The sequence below is a fragment of the Vulpes vulpes genome, chromosome 14 (assembly GCF_048418805.1).
Source record: "Vulpes vulpes isolate BD-2025 chromosome 14, VulVul3, whole genome shotgun sequence".
NCBI lineage: Eukaryota > Metazoa > Chordata > Mammalia > Carnivora > Canidae > Vulpes > Vulpes vulpes.
This window is the reverse complement of record NC_132793.1, coordinates 29,636,073-29,642,230: the sequence shown is the minus strand read 5'-3', so window position 1 is coordinate 29,642,230 and position 6,158 is coordinate 29,636,073.

The window sequence follows — 6,158 nt, the reverse complement described above, 5'->3', positions numbered from 1 at the left end:
GACCTGGCACTGTTACCTGTTGCTGTGGACTCAGCCCCAAGGTGGGGTGGAGTTTGGGAAGGCCAATCCCCTGGGACTAGAACCCTTCCTTGGGCCTCCCAGGGAAACAAACGCTCTGCTGGGCAGCTGGGGAGAGGTCCTTGGGGCACACATTCCCACCCCCAGGCCCCAGAAGGCTCACAGAGGGTAAGGTTCATGAAGAGACCCCCCTGCATGGGAGCGGGCACTCTCGACTCTCAGAACCCAAAGAGGGAATCAAGGAAGCTGGCTGGGGCCCTGGGAGGAGCTGCATCCATGGCTGACCTTGTGCTCTTCCTGGATAGCAGGGCACTGGTGTCAGTTTGCAACCCACACCCCAACTTGGCCAGGGTGCTTTACAAACTGGTCGCCCCAGGTAACTCCAGCCAAAGCTCCATGAGATGGCCCTTGTTACCCCTTTACAAATGGGAACAATCGAAGATGAAGGGCCCAGGGTGTGGAGGAGTGGGCCCGAGCCACTGCCCTGGCTCAGGGTCCCTCCAGGACACTGCTCTGATGTTGCCCTGCCCCAGGAGCCTGGGAGCCACACATGCCCACCCAGAGAGAGGCTGCCCACAGGCCCACAGCTCTAACAGAGTGCTCACAGCACCGCTCTCCAAGAGCGGCAGGGGTCCCAAAGCCGGTGAGGCACGCGCCACCCATACCCTCCTCTGGCCTCTGGCCTTGTGGAGAAAGAGCTGATTGCCAAGCAGAGCCCTGCTTTCTGTCCCGCTCTTGAGGCGAGGGGTCTCTGGACAGGAGAAGGGCTCCACAGGGGGATGGAGATCTGGCCCTAGGGGAGGAGGCAGCCTCTGCAGGCAGCCTCCCTCAGATGGTGGGGAAGGTAGTCTGAGGTTTGGAGGTTCTGTGCACTCAAGTAGTCATGTACAAACCAAGGCAAAACTGCATGTGAGAAGCCCAGAGAATTGGGAGAGAGGGGGTGGCAGAAGCATCCCTTTTCTCAACAACCCCCTTCCCCAGAGTCTCCCACCTGGAGTCCCGCAAGGCCAGATGTGAACCTTGAGGAGCTCCTGTGCTTGGAATTGCTAAGAAACCACCAGGGTTTCGGGATGACCCTCAGAGTCGTCAGGGAGATGGGGGAAACAGTACATGTGGGGGGGGGCGGTGCTCCTGGACGGGATGATCTTTGAGGGCCAAGAAGACTCAGAGACCAGGAAGCCTGGAACTGGGAAGGGGGCCTGTCCCCACTTGATGGGAAGTGACTTGGAGCAGAGGGTCTCAGGTGGAGCTGCGGAGTATCACAGAGCCCTCTTGGGAGCACGAGAAATAGTCATGTATTCATTTCTATCACACAGTCTAGGAAACAGTCATGCCCAAAGGAAACATGGCAGTATGCCCCACTGCCAGCCCATGATGGAAAGGGCATGGCTCCGTTGCTGTAAGAAGAGTCTAGGGTGGTCCCAGCTTCAAGCTGGCCCTAGGCACTCAGATGTCATCAGAGCCTCTCTCCATATTTGGTGGCCTTACCCCCTCCCCGACCCCCCAGCAGTGAGTTTCCTTTATGCAACCAGCAGCTCCAACACCCTAAAGGGAAGACCCAGCCTCCTCCAGAGGCAGCACCAAAGTCTGGGATCACATTCCCATCCCTGAACCAGTCACAATGGTCAGGAATACTCTGACTGGCCTGACCATGGGTCACTGTGCACTTCCAAGGGCTCCCCAATATCAGGCCCACTGGGGAATCTCAGGCCCTCAAAACAGGCCTTGCTCCCTAGACCTGCATAGCAGGCCGTTTCTGAGCTTCTCTGTTAAAATCAAATACATACTTGATTTTTTAAATTTTGCTTTCTGCTAGTCTTTTCTAGTACAAATGATAGCAAGCACAAAGTTGTCCTCTTGTGGTGGTAGTGATTTTTAACCAAAGGGAAAAAATATTTTCATCAAAAACATTCTCTGCAATAGGACCATTTCCCCCTGCAAACTGAGAAAAGACCACCATTGTGTGGTTCTCTAGTGCCTTAGCATACTCAGGGACACCGATGTTCCACAGGAACGTGTTTTGAGAATCTTTTTTTTTTTCCCCCCTAAATAATAGGGATGCCTGGGTGGCTCAGTGGTTGAGTGTCTGTCTGCCTTCGGTTCAGGTCATGATCCCAGGGTCCTGGGATCGAGTCCTGAATCAGACTCCCCGCAGGGAGCCTGCTTCTCCCTCTGCCTGTGTCTCTGCCGCTCTCTCTGTCTCTCATGAATAACTATATAAAATCTTGAAAGAAAAGAAAAAAGGAAAAGGAAAGAAAAAGAAGAAAAGAAGGAAGAAGAAAGAAAGGGTAAGAAAAGGAGAAAAAGAAAAAGAAGAGGAAAGAAAGATCATATAGACTGTAATGTGGGGGTGCACCCATTGCTCCACACTGCCGGGGATCAGAAGAGGACTAACTGGAGAGTGATTCTGAAGGAACAATTGACAAGTCAAAATGATTAATTAGACGGGAGTGAGGGGGTGACCTCCAGGTAGAAGTGGAAAAAAACCAAAGTGGAAAAAAACCCAATGTTGTGAAACACTTCCAAAAACTTTTTTTATTATCCAAAAATTTGGAGAAAAATTTATCCACAAATTATTCCTGTTTTCCCCAGGCTTCTGAAGTGCTAAAGTGACCAGCCAAAATAATTTGGTAAAAGGGATCAGGGTCAATACATTTTATGTCAAACTAATAAATGACTATAAATCTGTTTTTAAAAGCTGCTATTCAGGGACGCCTGGGTGGCTCAATGGTTGAGCGTCTGCCTTCGGCTCAGGGAGTGATCCTGGAGTCCTGGGATCGAGTCTCACATCGGGCTCCCTGCATGGAGTCTGCTTGTATCTCTGCCTCTCTTTCTCTGTGTCTCTCATTAATAAGTCTTTAAAACAAATTTAAAAAGCTGCTAATCAAATAAAATGTATGTGTCCATTTTAGCCTACAATTACTACTGCTTTTACCATATCAATAAAGAGGTTTTTTTTTCTCTCTCTCTCTCTCACACGGCTGCAAATCTTTAAGAAACTTTTTATACATATTTACTCAGAAGTTTCATGCCTGGGAACACCTGGGTGGCTCATCGGTTGAGCGCCTGCCTTTGGCCCAGGGCATGATCCTGGAGTCCTGGGATCAAATCCCACATTGGGTTCCCTGCATGGAGCCTGCTTGTCTCTCTGATGTCTCTGCCGCTCTCTCTCTCTCTCTCTCTCTCTCTCTCTCACATGAATAAATAAATAAAATCTTAAAAAAAAAAGTTTCATGCTTGGATGAATGTACAATAGCAAAATAAGGACAACAGGAAGAGGAAAGATGATTTGATAACCAAGACTTCATGGAATTTTCTAGCTAAAAAGACTCCATTTCAAACTCTAGATTGTGGCTGTAAGTTGATGGGGGCAGGGGTGGCTCAAAGAGATGTCCTGCTAAGGGGAGGAGGTCCTTGTTGGCCTCCACAGGGCTTCTTGCCCTCCTGCCTGCCCTCATAGGAGCTTAGATCTTTCAGTATGGATAGAGAGCAACAGGGAGAGGGTTTAATGCTGTACTAGCTGAGCACTAAAAGGTCTCCCTCCACCCACTGCCCATGGGGCTTGGAGATGCCCACAGGAGAGGAGGCTGGGTGGAGACTAGGTTCCTTCCCCCAGGCCACCAGCATCAGCAAGGGATAATGTAGGAACAACATCCCTCTTCCCAGGATTGTGAGGGGCTAGGAAGGCTGGTCAGGGCAGCAGGAACCCCAAGAGGCTTGTAAAACCCCAAATGACTCAAGGGAAGCCTGATGGCTGCAAGGTGTGGGGAGCCACACTTACCAAAGGTCCAAGGAAGGGGAAAGCAGGAGGATGGGGGGACCAGAAGTAGAAATAAAAGGTTTTGGTGCCCTGACTGAGGGGTCTGGGGTGAGAGGAAGGGAGCCATCAGGAATCAGGGCTATCAGGCTGGCCCCCTATTACATGCAGCTGGAAAACTAGAGCAGGGTGGAGGATGGAAGGCTGCGCTGGCTTGAGAACTGGGGAGCTATAGGTGGAGACATGGCACAGGTTTACTGAGCACCTCCTCCACTGCGTGCTATGCTGGGGGAAGGCAACACAGCCTTGCTCTCAGGGAGCTTCCCGTCTAGCCGGGGAGATGGGGCCCTGGCAGGAAAGTGGGAAGTGATGGAGAAGGATGTGCTGGAGTTAGGGGCCATGGGAGTGTGTGAGGAAAGGAAACGGGAACCACTCTAGGTGATACGAGCAGGGAATGCCCCCAAGAGCCGAAGCATGAAAGGAGTGTTGGTAAGGGCTCCAGACACACCCTCCAGGCACCCAGAGGATCAGGGCCCTGAGGCAGGCCTAGAGCTGGTTGTGCTGAAGGAAGAGCTGGCAGCCAGTGTGGCAGAAGCGGTGCTCCCCAGGGAGCAGGAGGTACAGGATGAGGCGGGAAATGGGTCCGGGCCACGTTGTACCGCACCCCCTATGCCACACCCCTAGGCCTACAGCAGTGAGACTGCTTTGCTGTATTTATTCAGTTTTGTTTTTCCTAACCACCATGAGAAGCCATTGTTGGTGGAGGATGGGTAGGGGTGGGGGCAAGTCAAAAGGCCAGATGGTGGACGGGGCTGGAGGTGACAGTGGGCAGGACTGTGCTCTGTTCTGAAGGTAAACCCCACAAAATTTGCTCATGGATCAGACGTGGATGCCCAGGTCCAGAGCAGCCAGGTGGATGGTGGACTTGGAAGCTCTGTTGGCCTGGGTTCCCTCAGAATTGCCTAGTAGCCATCCAGGCTGGGGGGACAGAGGAAGTACTTGTGGTGCCTTGAAGGCAGGAGCTCAGTGACAGGACTCACGAAATCTGAAGGTTGGCTGTGGCCAGTCTGGTCGAGAGCCACGGGGCCAGGGGAAGCTCTCCCATGCTAGAGCTCCGTCCAGGAGGAGGGAGAGGAGGGGGGATGGATGGCATCGGGTCCTGCTGGGGGAGGAGGGAGAGCTGAGGCAGCTCCAGTGCAGGAGTGAGGACCAGAGCCCTATGAGGGGGTGGAAGAGAAGTAAGGAGACAGCACGAAGACAGAAGAGCAGAGATAACTCTGGAGAAATGTGCTCTGTGAAGCACAGCTGAGGAATCGGATGGTACCTGGAAGGGGAAGGGTGTCCAAGGGAGTGGTTTTGGTTTTGTGCTTTTATTTTTCTTAAAGATTTTATTTTTAAGTAATCTCTACACCCAGCGTGGGGCTACTCACATCCCTGAGGTTGAGAGTTACATGTTGCACGGCCTGAGCCAGCCTCGTGCCCCTGTCTTGTTTTGTATTTTTGAATGAGATGCGATAGAGTTACTTCTCACTCCAGATTCCACAATCTATAGGCCCAAGAGGCTTATAGTGGAAACTCCTTTGCAAAGCCATTAAGTGCCCTGTGGAACCCAGCACTCAGGAAAGTCTAAGACCCCAAGGGAGGGAATGAGAGGAAGTGTGTGTGCCTATATTTGGATCCCTAACTCCCTGCCCCTGTAAGGACCCAAGGGGGCACAGGTGCTGACAGCCAAGGCACCTGTATTTGCCCCCAGCCTCTGATCCACCAAAGTAGTGGGTGGGAGACCCAAAGGCAACAGCTTCTCATGTTGAGACGCTGGGGGATCTACAGGGGTTCTGGGGCTCTCTCCAGAGCAACTAGGGGGACGGGACCTGCAGGCACAGAGGGCAGGAAGCAGAGAAGGCTCAGTGGCAGTTCAGAGTCAGGTCCATCAACCACTGGGTGAACTGGTAGCTGGGGACTCCTGTTTCCTCTGTGAGCTAATGGTGAGGTCCCAAATGAGGGGTGAGGCTGCGCCCCCCAATCCAGAGTGGCTCCCTGGAAGAGAGTTGGAAGGTCTGGGTATTTGAGAGCTGCTGCTGACGCAGGCAGACAGATGCAGAAGCCTAGGCATTCCCAGAAGGGAGAGGCTGGGGGCAAAACAGGTGGCTTTTCAGGGGTCCAGCCCTGGTACCCACCCACCCCATCCAACCTTGCTTCTTCCTTGGCTGCCATTCTGTCTCCACCCCCACCCCCCACCACCACCACGGACGACTCTGGAAGTCTATGCAATGGTGAGGGTCTAGCTACAGGGTGTGGAAAGAAGGTCCCAAGGGTGGAGTACAGGGGTCCCCCAGGAAGATCCTGTCTCTCCCGGGCCATGCTCAACCCCAAGAGAACCTGC